This window comes from Oncorhynchus kisutch, linkage group LG17, assembly GCF_002021735.2.
Source record: "Oncorhynchus kisutch isolate 150728-3 linkage group LG17, Okis_V2, whole genome shotgun sequence".
In the NCBI taxonomy this organism is placed as follows: Eukaryota; Metazoa; Chordata; class Actinopteri; order Salmoniformes; family Salmonidae; genus Oncorhynchus; species Oncorhynchus kisutch.
Genome location: NC_034190.2, coordinates 66,137,859 through 66,156,684, shown reverse-complemented (window position 1 = coordinate 66,156,684; position 18,826 = coordinate 66,137,859). Strand labels below are relative to the sequence as shown.

Here is an 18,826-nt window from a genome sequence, read left to right as displayed (position 1 = left end):
GGTCCTGATGCACCATGAAACTGCCTCCTCCCAATTAAAACAGAGAGCTTATGTTATTGAAGAGCATCTTAGCCAATGAGGTGGCAGCGCAGACAGATACAGCAGTAAAAAAAACAGAAGAACGAGTGGACAAGAAATAAATTGCAGTGAGTGTGTAGTTTTTATCCCTCCCAAGAGCTGATTTTTATCAATTTACTGTAGTACTCCAGTCTTAGGGTGATTGTGTGTGGATGTGAGGCAAGAGTTCACAGAAGGACTGAGGAAAGGTGTGTTTTAGGACTATACTGTAGTAGTCCAGGCTTATTCATTCTAACTCTGGAAATAAGAGAAAGTCATTATTGAAGGAATATTTATTCTCTTTTCTTCATTGTCGTTTTTGTTCTGTCTATGTCAAAGTGCCCTGAAGCTGCTAGAGAAGGTTTTCCTGAGGAGGAAGAGACCCAGCACCCAAGGTATGCTGCTTTTCACATCTACTGTTGGGCTGGTGGGATGCTTTTGAATCTATTTTTTTCTTCAATATCTAATTTATATAATTGAGGGTATTTTTCTCACACTGGGTTATGACATGAAGTGATATGGGATCTAAATCATTGGTAATTCATTTTTAGATGTTTTTCTTTTTTCATTTGAACATAATGGAGACTTGACAGGGAAGGAGAGAGAGGGTGGGGGAAGGCTAGAGCGGGACTCTCTAATGCTTCCAGGCAAGTTACTCTCTGTGCACATGGCTGTCAAGCGCTGCAGTATCCCATTTCAGTCCATAGTGGAGCTTCCCCAGACCTCAGCATCTTGCTGGTGTGTGGCAGGGGGACTGAATATAACCATGTAGTTTTGGTGAATTCAGAGCACACTTGAAGTTTCATGGGACATCTGAAGCTTTTGACAGAATGTACTAAAAACATTTTATAACAGTTTGATGTTGATGGTTCAAATTTGAGGTCAGGTGGGGGACAGGACAGGGGCATAATTTCACTGTGAAATATATGTAAAGTAAAAAATGATAGTCCCGAAATGGGATGGTGTGTGCACTCGTATGTGTGGACTCTCATTCTGTGCAGCCGTATGTGAGTACTCTGTGATGTGATGCATGCATTTGGGTTGCTTAGATAACACATGCATTAGGAATGGTGTGTAGAGCTTGATTAGTCTTAATCGGGTTCACTGCTGTTCAGGGACTTTCCTTAGTCTGTGCCTGCAGACACAGTGAACTATCTGACAAGCTGGGCTGTAGGAGTCTCCTTCCAGGTAAAGAGGAGGGCTTCGCTCTCACCCCTCGGTGGTCACACAGTAGGATCCGCAGAGGAAAGGCCAAGGGAATTTTAAAGATTTTATGAAGGGCTACTGGACACATTCTGTAACAGATGGATGAAGTGTTTTAAAAAATATATAAAATAGATTTTCATCATGCTAACATCTTTCATAAAGTGTATTTACACTTCTTTTGGTCATTGTAGGGTAATTTTATGTTTTTATGACCTTCAAATGTTTTGGTGTGTATAATTTACACATGCCAGCAGTGGGCGCTGTTACTTTCATCTGTTAGCCTTTCTAAAAGATTTGAGATGTGTCTGATATCAAATCAAATCAAATCAAATTTTATTTGTCACATACACATGGTTAGCAGATGTTAATGCGAGTGTAGCGAAATGCTTGTGCTTCTAGTTCCGACAATGCAGTAATAACCAACAAGTAATCTAACTAACAATTCCAAAACTACTGTCTTATACACAGTGTAAGGGGATAAAGAATGTGTACATAAGGATATATGAATGAGTGATGGTACAGAGCAGCATAGGCAAGATACAGTAGATGGTATCGAGTACAGTATATACATATGAGATGAGTATGTAAACAAAGTGGCATAGTTAAAGTGGCTAGTGATACATGTATTACATAAGGATGCAGTCGATGATATAGAGTACAGTATATACGTATGCATATGAGATTAATAATGTAGGGTAAGTAACATTATATAAGGTAGCATTGTTTAAAGTGGCTAGTGATATATTTACATCATTTTCCATCAATTCCCATTATTAAAGTGGCTGGAGTTGAGTCAGTGTCAGTGTCAGTGTGTTGGCAGCAGCCACTCAATGTTAGTGGTGGCTGTTTAACAGTCTGATGGCCTTGAGATAGAAGCTGTTTTTCAGTCTCTCGGTCCCAGCTTTGATGCACCTGTACTGACCTCGCCTTCTGGATGATAGCGGGGTGAACAGGCAGTGGCTCGGGTGGTTGATGTCCTTGATGATCTTTATGGCCTTCCTGTAACATCGGGTGGTGTAGGTGTCCTGGAGGGCAGGTAGTTTGCCCCCGGTGATGCATTGTGCAGACCTCACTACCCTCTGGAGAGCCTTACAGTTGAGGGCGGAGCAGTTGCCGGACCAGGCGGTGATACAGCCCGCCAGGATGCTCTCGATTGTGCATCTGTAGAAGTTTGTGAGTGCTTTTGGTGACAAGCCGAATTTCTTCAGCCTCCTGAGGTTGGGAGAGTAGTGTGAAGAATCTGTGTTTTAAAATGATTCACAGACCATGTCCTCATTCTGTCATTGAAAAGCAGCTGCAAAAAGCTTCTGTGGAAAAGCACTCTTCTTATACGACACGGCCTACAGGGAGGAGGTGAGGGCCCTCGGAGTGTGGTGTCAGGAAAATAACCTCACACTCAACGTCAACAAAACTAAGGAGATGATTGTGGACTTCAGGAAACAGCAGAGGGAACACCCCCCTATCCACATCGATGGAACAGTAGTGGAGAGGGCCCTCACCTCCTCCCTGTAGGCCGTGTCGTCGTTGTTGGTAATCAAGCCTACCACTGTTGTGTCGTCCGCAAACTTGATTGAGTTGGAGGCGTACGTGGCCACGCAGTCGTGGGTGAACAGGGAGTACAGGAGAGGGCTCAGAACGCACCCTTGTGGGGCCCCAGTGTTGAGGATCAGCGGGGAGGAGATGTTGTTGCCTACCCTCACCACCAAGGAACTTAAAACTTGCTACCCTCTCCACTACTGTTCCATCGATGTGGATAGGGGGGTGTTCCCTCTGCTGTTTCCTGAAGTCCACAATCATCTCCTTAGTTTTGTTGACGTTGAGTGTGAGGTTATTTTCCTGACACCACACTCCGAGGGCCCTCACCTCCTCCCTGTAGGCCGTGTCGTCGTTGTTGGTAATCAAGCCTACCACTGTTGTGTCGTCCGCAAACTTGATTGAGTTGGAGGCGTACGTGGCCACGCAGTCGTGGGTGAACAGGGAGTACAGGAGAGGGCTCAGAACGCACCCTTGTGGGGCCCCAGTGTTGAGGATCAGCGGGGAGGAGATGTTGTTGCCTACCCTCACCACCTGGGGGCGGCCCGTCAGGAGGTCCAGTACCCAGTTGCACAGGGCGGGGTCGACACCCAGGGTCTCGAGCTTGATGACGAGCTTGGAGGGTACTATGGTGTTGAATGCCGAGCTCTAGTCGATGAACAGCATTCTCACATAGGTATTCCTCTTGTCCAGATGGGTTAGGGCAGTGTGCAGTGTGGTTGAGATTGCATCGTCTGTGGACCTATTTGGGCGGTAAGCAAATTGGAGTGGGTCTAGGGTGTCAGGTAGGGTGGAGGTGATATGGTCCTTGACTAGTCTCTCAAAGCACTTCATGATGATGGAAGTGAGTGCTACGGGGCGGTAGTCGTTTAGCTCAGTTACCTTAGCTTTCTTGGGAACAGGAACAATGGTGGCCCTCTTGAAGCATGTGGGAACAGCAGACTGGTATAGGGATTGATTGAATATGTCCGTAAACACACCGGCCAGCTGGTCTGCGCATGCTCTGAGGGCGCGGCTGGGGATGCCGTCTGGGCCTGCAGCCTTGCGAGGGTTAACACGTTTAAATGTCTTACTCACCTCGGCTGCAGTGAAGGAGAGACCACATGTTTTCGTTGCAGGCCGTGTCAGTGGCACTGTATTGTCCTCAAAGCGGGCAAAAAAATGATTTAGTCTGCCTGGGAGCAAGACATCCTGGTCCGTGACTGGGCTGGATTTCTTCCTGTAGTCCGTGATTGACTGTAGACCCTGCCACATGCCTCTTGTGTCTGAGCCGTTGAATTGAGATTCTACTTTGTCTTTGTACTGACGCTTAGCTTGTTTGATAGCCTTGCGGAGGGAATAGCTGCACTGTTTGTATTCGGTCATGTTACCAGACACCTTGCCCTGATTAAAAGCAGTGGTTCGGCTTTCAGTTTCACGCGAATGCTGCCATCAATCCACGGTTTCTGGTTAGGGAATGTTTTAATCGTTGCTATGGGAACGACATCTTCAACGCACGTTCTAATGAACTCGCACACCGAATCAGCGTATTCGTCAATATTGTTATCTGACACAATATTATAGATAGTACTGTAGAATGAGTGAAGATTATATTTGAATGATTTGCTGTTTATTTTGAAGGGGCAGCTCTGCTATCCACAGTTGTAGGCTATTTATTTGGAAACCAGGTTCTGTGTTAGTTTGGGAGAGTAGTGTGAAGAATCTGTGTTTTAAAATGATTCACAGACCATGTCCTCATTCTGTCATTGAAAAGCAGCTGCAAAAAGCTTCTGTGGAAAAGCACTCTTCTTATACTGCTAAAATGATTTGGGGGGATGTTTTATAACCATAGATGGAGACAGGCTCCAGCACTTAAAACAAGCCCAAGTCCTCATAAGTGGAAGGTACCAGTGGTAAGGACAGTAGGCAGGAAGGGAGGAAAGCTAGGGAGGGTAAGGGATCCATTCTCTCCTGACCAGAGCTGTTAACCCCTAGATCCTGGCTCTATAGTAGTCAGACCCAATCTCCCATAGACTCCATAGGAGCTTTGTGAGCTTATCCACTCTAATATGGCAGTTGTGGACCAGGCAGGGAGAAAATCCAGTTTATTATCCATGTATCTTTGCCTTTCTAGAGCATGGTGGCTCTTACAGCGAATGAATTTAGCTTTGAGAGACAGCAGAACTATTTTAGTGTGTCCCGTCCTCAGCATTTTGTTTTACACTACCACTGCCCGCCCAGTACCATAATGATAGACGATTGTACCTGACGAGTAGTACCTAGCCAATTCTGTGAGCAACTTCAACAATCATCACATCCCTTCCTGTGCTTGCCAGTGCCCACAATGAATCACACATGAAAACACAGTCAGAGCAATAATCTTCAAATGGAAAACATCATAACCATGCAGTTTGTGAGGTAGGCCTACTACTGTGTAAGCTACACTTACAGTGAGTCTAACATAAATTGAACAAAAATGACCAAATTATTAATAAAAAACTTAGATTTAGCATTCTGAAAAATGAATAATGTATGAGCTGATGTATATTTTGTAGATGAGGTGAATTACTATGCCAACAACACTTTAATGACATTGCCACCCATGGCATTATGGAAAACTGTTCCTCTTCACATTATTCTGGGGATGAGGTGGAGATACTCCCAGCAGGGTGGAGACATCATGCTGAGGAAGACACTCAAATAGCACAGGCGCCTAATGGCAACACTGCAATGATACCCCTCACTGTGCCCCAGTATAAGCTGCTGTCTTCTAAGACTGAAACTGTGAGAAGTTGAGAACCACTGAAATTTGAAGGAGCCTAAAAGTACTTATCGTAAATTAGCATAGTTGGATTTGAAACATCTGATATCTCGCTGTTGGCCAAAATCGTAAGAATATTGTAATCAGGGTAAAACAGCTGGTGGAATCAAGGAGGTATTCAGTCTTCAGTCAGAGGACCAATCACAACAGCAGCTAGAGAAAAACTGTTTGCAGAGTGAAATAGTATGCCACCAACTATCCAATCACTCTTATGGAAGAGACAGGTAATGGATAATCAAATCATGCACGTCGGAATATCAGTAGATTCAATATTCACGAGTAGTTTCTACTTAAATACCCAATGAGAATTTGGTAATTTAAGGGTAATGAAAACAAACATCGAATTTCGTTATGCTACTCTTCCTGGGGTCTAAACAGGAATAAAGTAATACATCATAATAAATCATTACATCATATAATACATTGTGCATAATACAAATGTAATATAAATATAAAATGTACAATATTACAATATGTGCGTGTCTCTTCATAGTCCGTGATGCTCCGTGAGGTGTTGTTTTATCATTTAAAAAAAATAAGACTTTACTGCCAGCTTGAGTTACCTGAGGTGGAAGAGAGTTCCATATAGTCATCATGGCTCTACATACAGTGCCTTGCGAAAGTATTCGTCGCCCTTGAACTTTGCGACCTTTTGCCACATTTCAGGCTTCAAAGATAAAGATATAAACTGTATTTTTTGGGAAAAGTACAACAACATGTGGGACACAATCATGAAGTGGAACGACATTTATTGGATATTTCAAACTTTTTTAACAAATCAAAAACTGAAAAATTGGGCGTGCAAAATTATTCAGCCCCTTTACTTTCAGTGCAGCAAACTCTCTCCAGAAGTTCAGTGAGGATCTCTGAATGATCCAATGTTAACCTAAATGACTAATGATGATAAATACAATCCACCTGGTCCGAGATACTGTTGTGAAGAAGTTTAAAGCCGGATTTGGATACAAAAGATTTCCCAAGCTTTAAACATCCCAAGGAGCACTGTGCAAGCGATAATATTGAAATGGAAGGAGTATCAGACCACTGCAAATCTACCAAGACCTGGCCGTCCCTCTAAACTTTCAGCTCATACAAGGAGAAGACTGATCAGAGATGCAGCCAAGAGGCCCATGATCACTCTGGATGAACTGCAGAGATCTACAGCTGAGGTGGGAGACTCTGTCCATAGGACAACAATCAGTATATTGCACAAATCTGGCCTTTATGGAAGAGTGGCAAGAAGAAAGCCATTTCTTAATGATATCCATAAAAAGTGTTGTTTAAAGTTTGCCACAAGCCACCTGGGAGACACACCAAACATGTGGAAGAAGGTGCTCTGGTCAGATGAAACCAAAATTGTCATTTTTGGCAACAATGCAAAACGTTATGTTTGGCGTAAAAGCAACACAGCTCATCACCCTGAACACACCATCCCCACTGTCAAACATGGTGGTGGCAGCATCATGGTTTGGGCCTGCTTTTCTTCAGCAGGGACAGGGAAGATGGTTAAAATTGATGGGAAGATGGATGGAGCCAAATACAGGACCATTCTGGAAGAAAACCTGATGGAGTCTGCAAAAGACCTGAGACTGGGACGGTCTTCCAACAAGACAATGATCCAAAACATAAAGCAAAATCTACAATGGAATGGTTCAAAAATAAACATATCCAGGTGTTAGAATGGCCAAGTCAAAGTCCAGACCTGAATCCAATCGAGAATCTGTGGAAAGAACTGAAAACTGCTGTTCACAAATGCTCTCCATCCAACCTCACTGAGCTCGAGCTGTTTTGCAAGGAGGAATGGGAAAAAATGTCAGTCTCTCGATGTGCAAAACTGATAGAGACATACCCCAAGCGACTTACAGCTGTAATCGCAGCAAAAGGTGGCGCTACAAAGTATTAACTTAAGGGGGCTGAATAATTTTGCACGCCCAATTTTTCAGTTTTTGATTTGTTAAAAAAGTTTGAAATATCCAATAAATGTCGTTCCACTTCATGATTGTGTCCCACTTGTTGTTGATTCTTCACAAAAAAATACAGTTTTATATCTTTATGTTTGAAGCCTGAAATGTGGCAAAAGGTCGCAAAGTTCAAGGGGGCCGAATACTTTCGCAAGGCACTGTAGTATTGTGTGTTTCCTAGCCTCTGTTCTGGACATAGAGACTGTGAAGAGAGCCCTGGTGGCTTGTCTTGTCGGGTATGCATGGGTGTCTGAGCTGGAAAATTATGTAGATATATTGAAGCAACATCTCAAGACATCATTCAGGAAGTTAAAGCATGGTCGCAAATGTGTCTTCCAAATGGACATTGACCCCAAGCATACTTCCAAAGTTGTGGCAAAATGGCTTAAGGACAACAAAGTCAAGGTACTAGAGTGGCCATCACAAAGCCCTGACCTCAATCCTATAGAAAATGTGTGGGCAAAACTGAAAAAGAGTGAGGACAAGGACTACAAACCTGACTCAGTTTCACCAGATCTGTCAAGAGGAATGGGCCAAAATTCTCCCAACTTATTGTGGGAAGCTTGTGGAAGGCTACCTGAAACATTTGACCCAAGTTCAACAATTTAAAGGCAATGCTACCAAATACTAATTTAGTGTATGTAAACTTCTGACCCACTGGGAATGTGATGAAAGAAATAAAAGCTGAAATAAATCATTCTCTCTACTATTATTCTGACATTTCACATTCTTAAAATAAAGTGGGGATCCTAACTGACCTAAGACAGGAATGGTTAAAAACTGAGTTTAAATGTATTTGGTTAAGGTGTATGTAAACTTCCGACTTCAACTGTATATGCGCGCTTCAAGGCAAGCAACACTGAAGCATGCATGAGACCCCCAGCTGTTCCGGATGACTGTGTGATCACGCTCGCCGTAGCCAATGTGAGTAAGACCTTTAAACAGGTCAACATTCACAAGGCCTCAGGGCCAGACGGATTACCAGGACTTGTCTTCAGAGCATGCACTGACCAACTGGCCAGTGTCTTCACTGACATTTTCAACCTGTCCCTTGCCGAGTCTGTAATACCTACATGTTTCAAGCAGACCACCATAGTCCTTGTCCCCAAGAACACCAAGGTAACCTGCTTAAATGACTACCGATCCCTAGCACTCACGTCGGTAGCCATGAAGTGCTTTGAAAGGCTGGTCATGGCTCACATCAACACCATAATTCCAGAAACCCTAGACCCACTCCAATTTGCATACCGCCCCAACAGATCCACAGATGACACAATCTTTATTGCACTCAACACTGCCCTTTCCCACCTACGTGAGAATGCTGTTCAATGACTACAGCTCAGCGTTCAAAACCATAATGCCCTCAAAGCTCATCACTAAGATAAGGACCCTGGGACTAAACACCTCCCTCTGCAACTGGATCCTGGACTTCCTGATTGGCCGCCCCCAGGTGGTAAGGGTAGGCAACAACACATCTGCCATGCTGATCCTCGACACGGGGGCCCCTCAGGGGTGCGTGCTTTGATTTTAATTGATTTACAAGATTTAGTTGAGGTTTAGTGTTTAGCTAATAATTTGTGCCAAATGCAATGCTTTTCGTGTCCATTAGGAGCACCTCCTCAAGTAAATAATCATCAGGGACTGTGAAGCACCTCATGAAGGGGTAGATCTGGTATAAAGCACCTCATAAAGGAGTAGATCTGGTATAAAGCACCTCATGGAGGGGTAGATCTGGTATAAAGCACCTCAGGAAGGGGTAGATCTGGTATAAAGCACCTCATGGAGGGGTAGATCTGGTATAAAGCACCTCATGAAGGGGTAGATCTGGTATAAAGCACCTCATGAAGGGGTAGATCTGGTATAAAGCACCTCAGGAAGGGGTAGATCTGGTATAAAGCACCTCAGGAAGGGGTAGATCTGGTATAAAGCACCTCATGGAGGGGTAGATCTGGTATAAAGCACCTCATGAAGGGGTAGATCTGGTATAAAGCACCTCATGAAGGGGTCGATCTGGTATAAAGCACCTCATGAAGGGGTAGATCTGGTATAAATTATCTCATGAAGGGGTAGATCTGGTATAAAGCACCTCAGGAAGGGGTAGATCTGGTATAAAGCACCTCATGAAGGGGTAGATCTGGTATAAAGCACCTCAGGAAGGGGTAGATCTGGTGTAAAGCATCTCAGGAAGGGGTGGATCTGGTATAAAGCACCTCATGAAGGGGTAGATTTGGTGTCAAGCACCTTAGTAAGGGGCAGATTTTGACTGGAGTCTTGTCCTCGCTCATCCTCTCAGTGTGACATCCCCTGTCCCAGATTGTGTGATATGGGGCATTTAGTGCGCCCCTGGTACTGATGGCGTAGGCAATATAGCGGAGCCAACACTGCTGTCACCCTGACACCACAGTTAGCAGAGTGCTTAGCTCTGCATGTCAGCCATAGAGATGCACTGTGAGCCATTTGTCAAACAAACTCAAAACTCTATTAGATATGGATCACAATGATAAGACTACATTAGAGAGAGGAATCTGAGTGACTGAATGGATCCAGAGCCATTGAGAAAATATCAGGCTCTTAATGGATAAAAGTGAATGCAAAAGGACACAAGGAATGTTCAGGACAGTGATGTTCTCCAGCCATTCTGTACTGCTGCCAGTCTCTGAGAAAGAGTACAGGAGACAATAGAGGAAAATAGAGGACATAACAAATGATTAAGGTGAACATTCTCCCCTGGATGAAGTGTCAGCCTGATAAACACACTGGCGAGGAGAGAACAGTAGAGACCAGGAGAGAACAGTAGAGAACAGGAGGGAACAGTAGAGAACAAGAGAGAACAGGAGGGAACAGTAGAGAACAAGAGAGAACAGGAGAGAACAAGCGAGAACAGTAGAGAACAGGAGAGAACAGCAGAGAACACTGCAGTTGTACCGTGCTAGCAACCAGGACCAGGGTACCTCCTCACACACCACAGGGAAATGTGTGTGTAGGATATTGTATGTATGTGTGTAAGAAAAGGAGGGGGAGGAGGACGAAAGACAGTCAAAGACTGAGCACGAGAATAGGATAGAAAGTGGGTGGTGGAGGAAATGCAAAAATAGAGGGGATTATTAGGAAGAAGAGAACAAAAGGGGAGAGGATGGGGACATAAGAAAAAATTTCAACAGAATAAGGGAGAAAGATGATGCAAGTATGACAGGGAGAGGATAGAGTGGGAGAGAGAGAGAGAGACAGTAAGAGAGAGAGAGAGAGAGAGAGGAGAGAGGGAGAGAGAGAGGAGAGAGAGTAAGAGAGAGAGAGAGAGAGAGAGAGAGAGAGAGAGAGAGAGAGAGAGAGAGAGGAGTAAGAGAGAGAGAGAGAGAGAGAGAGAGGAGAGAGAGAGAGAGAGAGAGAGAGTAAGAGAGAGAGAGAGAGAGAGAGAGAGAGAGTGCTGTACAAAGCTCAGAGCACTGCAGCACATTGCAGTGCCTAGCCTCTGCTGTGTTCTTGCCATCCGGTTCCATGCACTGAAAAGACCCCTATAGCAGAGCGACATAGAGGGTTGCCTACCTGACTGCTTGCTGGCGAACAATACATCGACCATAAAAATCAGCAACCCAAATGTTCCTCCATTCCACTTGAGCTGATAGATGTTTTCTGGTGTGCTGTTTTTTGGGTGCTTGAAGTGTGCTATTGAATGTTCAGAGTTGAATGGACAAGACAATACATCTCATGTGAAGGCTTTTCTGGATTATATGAGCCAATCATGACTACACATTCAATTCTACCCAATGTTACCTGTTGTATTCAGTCATAGGATTTTGTCATTTTTCGCTGTACACGCATACTTTAGCCATATCATAGCAAGCCAAACGTAGCTGATAACCCCAGTACTGCTGTATGGTACGGTACATCATCTTTCAGATCCCTCTCTATGTTTCTCCTATTAGGAACATTTGCACACATCACATGCTTTTGTCCCTGGATAGGATAGCCTAATGTCCTTGAAATAAAGCCAGCTCCCTTACGGGACATGTTGAAATGACTACAATAGAGGGATAAACACATGGCTAGAAAGGACTTGTGTTTGTCTACTATCTGTCTGTCGCTTTGTTGACATGCGCTGTTCTTTTGGCTTTTTAGTTACGGTAAGTATACACTGAGCCCAGTGGTCAACTTTCTACTCTACACATTAATGCATGTTGAATTAAAACAGATGTAGGCTAGTTATGGGATACCTTGTCCAGGCAACAGCTTCACACAGTTGCATACACAAGGTTGCTATTCTAGGAAATGAAAATTATTTCTGCATGAGAGGGTTATCTGCTGTATTTGATCTTAGTTACTATCATGTTGGTGTAACACTTATCATGTCACTGACTGTATATTTGGTGGTGTTTAGAGTTATTAGTTCCACTGAGGGGTTTGATGTTCAGTCAGCGTTCCTCTATTTGAGGAGGGCTTGAGTCTGCTATGCCTAGCTGGGTGTGTGTTTGGACTGTGAAGTTTGTTTCCCTACAGCATACCACACTAAGCTTCTCATTTCTGTTGAATCTGTTACCTCAGATTTACATTGCAAAGAGCAAACAGGCAGGTCTGAACTCATCCTAGGTCGGAAATGTATGTCTGGAAAAGCCTATCCGATGCTGGAAATGAATTATTTAACCTGGTGAAGTCTTGAGGGCAAAGTAGTGTAGTTTGTAAAACATGTTTCTACCCACTGTATATCAAAGGGCTTTCTTTTTTTAGAGTGGACTCTCCCCAGTCAGTCCTCAAATAAATTGGAGATCAAAGCATTAGAATACACATGGTTCTCTTGGTCCAATTATGTTTAGGCTATTCAGGTGTGTAATTGCTGCTTTGCTAAGCTTTGTGTGTTTTAGAGCATCCTGGTCTCTCATAAATTCAAATGAGGGCTTTATTTTAACAAACCTACCACAATGGTTAATCTAAGCGCAGGCGGTAGCCTATAGGTTCAGGGGTGTGTCATATTTGAGCTATTTTCACTATCACAATTATTGGGTGTTGATGAATAAACAAGTTTGTGGGTGTGTCGAGGCTTAGCCCCCCCCCCACTGGCCAATCAGAACGTGCTCCATTATGAAATATGTGGATGCCTCATGTTGTGTATTTATGTTTTTTTTATGTATTTACTTGAGATCAACTCCAATGCCAATGTTAGTCCTTTATAGTTTGTTAAATGGCTTATAGAAACTAAATAACTAAATGTTATTCTTTGCTAAATACGTTAACTTGATTCCATTTGCAGTCCACATTGTCATTGCATGTCTTCAATAGTATTCACACTGATATAGGGGCTAGGCCTACTGTACATTATATTATAGCTGAGCATGAACATACCAAACATGGTCAATTATTTATTGATAAGGCCAAAAATAATCATTTGAATCAAATTCTAAGCAAAAGGAAACAACAACTTGTTCTAAATAGGCTATGCCACACTTACAGGCACCATCATTTCCCCCCGTGGGCATATCATATTAAAACAACCCAGACTATGGAGGGTTTTACACACATCCAAATGTTTCACAGTAGCTGGACAAAGACGCAATATAAATAGAAAGAGGAGAATGTCCACTCACCATTATGCTGCTCCCAAATAGGCCTATGTTTTATGAACATAATCTGAACCATTTTACAGTTCGGATCGCATTCACTCACGACACATCTCTAGATGTTGAATTGCAAGCGTGCCACGGACATTCTCACCATGAAACCATAAAGGTGAATAATTTGAATATGTTTGGTTGTAATGAAATTAAATGAAAAACAATGTAAAATGTAATATCATAAAACCGGCAGGATAAAAAAGACACACATTGCTGTTAAACCAGCCTTCACTCTAGTAGCCATAAGGGAGGGCTTGGGTTTTGAACAAATGAAACAGAAAACAAGCCATTCTTACAGGTTACAGATAACTTCTAAATACGAGGTTCACCGGTATTCACCGAGATTCTAATCTCTCATTTCATGATGGGCATGGACACCTAGCTGACATCATGGAGGGGGTTTTATGCACGTCCAAAATGGGACCCGCATGGCTAAAATAATGTGGGCCACCTACAAGGCATAGATAAAAAGGAAATGTCAGTACACTGTTTTACTCCTCTCAAACCTGATATTTTGATAAAGCTTTGGTGATTAAGATTTATTTCCAAGGGGTCTCAGGAGCCAAACCCTTTATCGACAGTCTTGACTACTGTGGGCAGACAAAAAAAAGCCTTATTTGAGAGTAGGTGAGGCTATGCTTGGTTTTTAATCAAATTAATCGTTATGCGTTAGGGCTGGAAAATGGCAGTGCGCCAGTTTTTAAATTACAAAATTGCAAACTAACATTCGTTTGACACTAGCCCCGCCTTAACGACATACAAAAATAGAGGCCATAGGATTAATATGATAAATGAATGCCATGTGGCAGTATCAACATTTTTCTTTTTGCTTGACAAATGAGAGCGATAGAGATAGCATCAATCTTAGCATGAGTCTTATGTGGCATGTCAGGCTACCGGCACACTGTCGTTCGAAGCAAGCACTGACATGTGCATGTATGTGTGAGTAAGGGTGTGTTGTGTGCATTGGCACTCTTCCAGCGAAGAATGTTTCAGCCTTGGTCACGACACAAGGGAAGAATTAAAGAAAAAAAGAAAGGGAGAGTGAGATAAAGGGAGAGAGTGACAGTGTGAGATAGAAAGGGGGAGACGAGAGGATGTATTGTATTGTAGTAGTGGTGTGAAGGGGTGAATCAGGTGAGCAGAGCTGCACCCGGGACTCTGAGTGCTGCATTGAGCTGCATAATTAATCTAGAGGGGGAGGAGAAAGGGGAAGGGCTAAAGGACGAGCTCCGGTATGAAGAATATAGTGAGCGGTAGAGACAGTAATGCTACTGGAACGGAGCCAGCCTATTCTTGTGTGAAATATCTCTTAAGGAGGCGTGCTGAGCTCTGAGTAGATTGTAAGGAGGACATATTTTCCTGTAAAATCAAAGAAGGCCCAGGGCCCATTGTGTTTCTGTTTCTATCAGATATATTCAATCAGAGAGATGCAAAACTGCTTGGAGAAGGAAGCAGGGCCAGGGATGGAGAGAGGGAAGGGAAGAGGGAATTAATATTCAGAGGAAGCACACTCAGCTATTTGGTCCAGCTCTGCTCTGTTATGCTCTGTGTTCCTGTCCCATCTGTTCTCTCGCCCTCAAAGCCAATCACCTTCCACTATACTGCATCCCAGAACGCACTGCTTCTTCTATGCAGTGCCCCCTTTCTCTGACTCAGTCTGTTAATAATCAGCCAACTGACTGTAAAATGCTTCCTTATTTGACCCATCTGGTGATAACACACAGATCCATTCTCTGAATGGGGGCATGATACCGTGGGTGTTTCTCTGATGTGTTGGGACCTTTGTCTAGGCTAATCCTCCCCTTTTTAGAAGGTTGTTCTTGACATGGTGACAGGACCTTGAGTCTTACGTAAAGTCCCGTCTTTCTCTTTCTGTGAGGAGTGTTTAAGAAAAGCTTCCAAGGCTTCCTCTTCTCTCTTTGATTTATAACCGCTGTTTCCCTGCAGAGGAGACTTTCTGCCAGATAAGCCATGCGCTCTGCAGCTCTGCAGTATCACACAAGCAATATGAACAGTGTGTGTGTATGTGTGTGTATATTTGCGTGGTTGCATTTGTGTGTGAGAGTGTGTGTGTGTCTTTCTGTCTTTCAGTCTGTGTGGCAGGTCTTGGTCAAAATGGTCAAGAAGGTGGTGGCGTGGTTTTGGAATATAGGTCCATACCCCTGTCAGAGCTTTCTCCCCCCTAAGCCTCTGCTGTCACTGGGAATTGTATAATCTGGCCCGAGCCTTCACCCATATCATACCACATGGCTGCACCTCTGTCACCTCACCTACCCATCACCGTGGCTCTCCCCATCTCATCCATTTTAAAGTGCAGTAACATGCTAAATTCTTAGTGAGTCTTTATTGCTCCAAGATATGTGGATGTGTAGGTGTGGCGTGACTGTGACACTATAATTTAAGACACTCTAAAACCCGATTTAGGTTGTTTTTGTTTAATCTTTACCTGTTATTCTGTTGCTCTTTGAAAAAACACAATTAAAGAGCCCTTTCATGTCAGTCCAGTATTATAGTCCCAGGAAACATTTTGATTGAAAATGCTAAGAATCATTCTAGCTTCCTTAAGATCCGCCTGCCAACGTCTGTCGGTATTGGTTGGGCTCTATTTCTCTACCTGGGAGCTGAACCTCCCAGAGCACAGCTGGAGAGTTTGTAATGTTTGCGATCTCATTTCCATCTCCTGAGAGCCACCAGACCAGACTTAAATTACAACAGTGACATTACCCCGAATACCCACTGCAGCAGTGCAAAGCTGAAACCAAGCATGGAGGTGAGGTCCCTCCCTACAGTATGGGAGCTCACAGGTGATGGGGGTCATATAGGGTTTCCACTAGTTACCACAGCCACGAAGTCAACATTTCTGAAAACTATTTTTTTTTTTTTAAGGTTAGGGTGCAGGCATAAGGTTAACAGTGTTGTTCAGTTTATGGTTAAGATTATGGTTAGGTATGAAATTACATTTTAAGAAGATCAATTGTAGAAATAGCATGGTATAGGACTTTGTGGCTGTGGTAACTAGTTAATGACTGTCATAAATCTTTTATGCTTCTGGTTTCCCATTTATTTTCTGCCTTGATGATTCTGTAAAGGGCATTTGGCATACATTAAGCTCCCTATATACACTCCCAAAACAAGTGGCAAAGCATTTCTGTTTAAAAACAATGCCTATTTACATTTTCTGTCAACCAAAATATGAAAAATGAAGAGACATATTCTGGCCCAGTTTTTATTCGATTCCCAGGGGCTTTGCAGTGTAAAAACAAAGTTGCCATTTCCCAACATTTCTGAGTTATAAAACCGCCCATCTGACATTAAGAATGCCGGGAGTGATGTTTTTCCCAGTTCCAAGAATCTATAATTCAATATCTCCCCCGAAATGTTGTTACTGTATACTCCCACACATCATGACCAGATTTTATGGTACACCTCACACTAAAAAGCAATGAACCTTTCTATTCTGTCTTTCTATTCAGCTAGCTCTTGTACTCTGGTGAAGTACGCCTTGCGGTCCTCTGGGATATCTATTTGAATGGCCAAACAGCCAGACTTAAGAGATCACTGAAGGAACACACACAGGTGCCAGAGCTGGGAAGAAAGTTTGCCAGAGAGAGCGGAATTGCACCTTTAATGACTCATTCTAACTCCTTTAATGACCCACTCGAGTGGGTGCTCGACTACAAGGTTGTTTCAATTAATTGAGTTTTGGAGACCAGTGACCAGGGAAAGGACAAGGCATACAGAGCAGATCCTGTAGGCGGCATCAGTGCTGCCGCCTGTCTGTCACCTTCCCCTTAATAACCTAACGTAGCAGGCGTAAAAGAAATGCCTGAAACTAAATGCCCCACATTTTGGTCACGACAAGAGATTTAAAAAACTGTCGGGGGAGGTTCTCTTCTGCACTGTTCAACCAATCCAGCAATTGGGGAGGAGGAATTAATGTTGAGCGATTTGCCTTGTTAATATTCCGGATAGAAACATTTCAGAGAGCAAGCTAGCAAACATGCCGTAGTTCATCCACTATATGTTTCAATGGGGACAGTAAACAGCAAGGCCACATCCAAAAGCGGAAGTCGGTCACAGGCTCTTTTCCCCTGAAAACCGTATGTCTCCCGATTTTTGCCAATGGCGCTGAGGGTGCCTTTCTTTTGGTGTTAGAACTCACAGAGAGACAGAACAATAACAGCAAGGAAACCTCAAACAGACACAATAACATATCACTCCTGTTCTGCAGAAAGAACAAAAATGGCTTTTTATGGAATTACTTTTCTTGTATCGTGGCATAGAATATATTTTGGCATATTAATTTTCAAAAAATGTATGATATTTTGCTGAGGTAAAACAACCAACACAAATTTGTGTTTGAACATATTTGAAGAGTATAAACCTGTATGGACATAGTAAATTAAAGGATATTACTCATGCTGATGCTGTAATGTCTTACGAGCTGCCTTACCTACTATAGGTGCTACATTCAACCTTGATTTGGAGTTCCCCAATCAAAGTGTTTGAGTGGCAGGTCACTTAAGATTGTTTAGATTAGAAGAACTCAGCATAGTGTGATCTTCTCCTCTCTGGTCATTGTGCAGATGCCACCCCTAAAACAAGCTTTTTATGAGATAAGGGGGTGAAGTTAATTTATTCTCAGTGCAACTTGAATTATGAGTCACACCATATTGTTAAGAAGTATTTCTCTGCAAGCAGGGCAATCAATTGTGCGATTCTGTCAAATTGTGGTACTCTCAAGTCCCATATAGGATACATATTTTGTTGTTCAGTTAGTTAACCTTGAAGTGCTTAGGGAACGTATAAAGGATAATATAATAGAATGTAATATATTTCTGTTGTGTGACATGGTTTTTGTGTGTCTGTGTGATTGTGTGTCCTGCTCCATGGGCTTCTCAATTAAAGTCCAAGCAGTTTGCAGAAGCATTTAGATTTCTCCATCTCTTCCAGTAGGGCCTAAGTAGTGGCAAAAGGTGAATCACTCAAGAAGAGCTTAACTTGACAACATTGGCCACTGTTCTTGAAATTTCCAAATTTTCAAACAGCAACCTTGATTAACTGTCATAACGGTTCATCCACAGTCTGCAGGCCTGTCATTTGTAGAGGAAGAGGGTGTTAGGGCTTCTTGCTCCACTATTACATATCTCTAACAAGGCCTTTGAAGTCAGGTTTGATCTTTCCCTCTCATCCCTCTGTGGTTTGTGAAGGAAACCCTAGACATGGTGGTGGACATTAGTTAGAGAGCAAGGTGAATTATTCATTAGGGCTGCCTCACTCCTTTATGAAATGATGGTGATTCAAGCAGTGAGCTGCTTCGTACTACTCAGTATCCGTGTGATATTGCTGTGCATGACACTGTGTTGTAGACTATGTGTGTGATTGGATTGATGTGACTGTCGGGGTAGGTGTGTATGCGCCTGCACCACTCGTAAGGTAGCGGGCAAACAACTCTTCCCCTTCCACGTAATAGATGTCCCTCTTTCTTTACATCACTTATTTTCTTTCTCTGTTGATTTGTCCTCTGCTTAGATCACTAAGCATTGCATTGTTTTCTATGATTCTATAAAGCAGGAATAGCCAGTGAGATGAATGTTCTGCACCAAGGCAACAGAGTGTAACATGGTGGAGATGGGGCTGTTGTGGTATTACCGCTACACTAG

The 18,826-nt window shown here is 43.1% G+C and overlaps 1 protein-coding gene across 4 annotated transcripts in view; it reads left to right on the top strand.

Moving 5' to 3' along the window:
* Positions 1 to 130: 130 nt before the first annotated feature.
* Positions 131 to 18,826, top strand: part of LOC109908121 (synaptotagmin-2-like) — a 96,857-nt gene continuing 78,161 nt past the window's right edge. For all 4 annotated transcript variants that reach the window (XM_031794381.1, XM_031794379.1, XM_031794382.1 and 1 more), the window contains exons 1-2: positions 131 to 266; positions 397 to 452. The gene's annotated coding sequence lies outside the window, so the exon portion shown is untranslated. The remainder of the gene's footprint in view (positions 267 to 396; positions 453 to 18,826) is intronic.